Raw genomic sequence first — 439 nt, 5'->3', positions numbered from 1 at the left:
TTTTCGTGTTCTGAAGTAGATGATAACATACCATGTTTTTAACTTGTAAGATATATTGATGCTTATATGTGATGTAAACATTATATTTGTTTGAAAGGAGTATTACTTAGACAAACTGTGATTAATTACTGTTGACGGTCTAGTATGCTGAACAAACTGGTATTCATATAGTGATTGTCACCACAATGATATAGTCACGGTATCACTAATATGGTGATTTTTTTCCACAATAACATAATAGTGTGACACCCAGTGACAAATTTAGCATTCTATGTGATACACACAGTGAGGCTAATGACACTGCCGAGATGTGATCGATGTGATGACCAGGAAAATAATTTTTAGAAAAGAAATAAAGATATGTATATAAGTGGTGTGACGCGCGACGGAACGAGACCGAAACGTGTAAAAAGGAATATCCGTCAAAAAAGGAATACAA

The sequence above is a fragment of the Penaeus monodon genome, chromosome 21 (genome assembly GCF_015228065.2).
Source record: "Penaeus monodon isolate SGIC_2016 chromosome 21, NSTDA_Pmon_1, whole genome shotgun sequence".
NCBI classification, from domain to species: Eukaryota; Metazoa; Arthropoda; class Malacostraca; order Decapoda; family Penaeidae; genus Penaeus; species Penaeus monodon.
The sequence above is the reverse complement of the archived record's forward strand: the minus strand, read 5'-3'. Positions refer to the sequence as shown.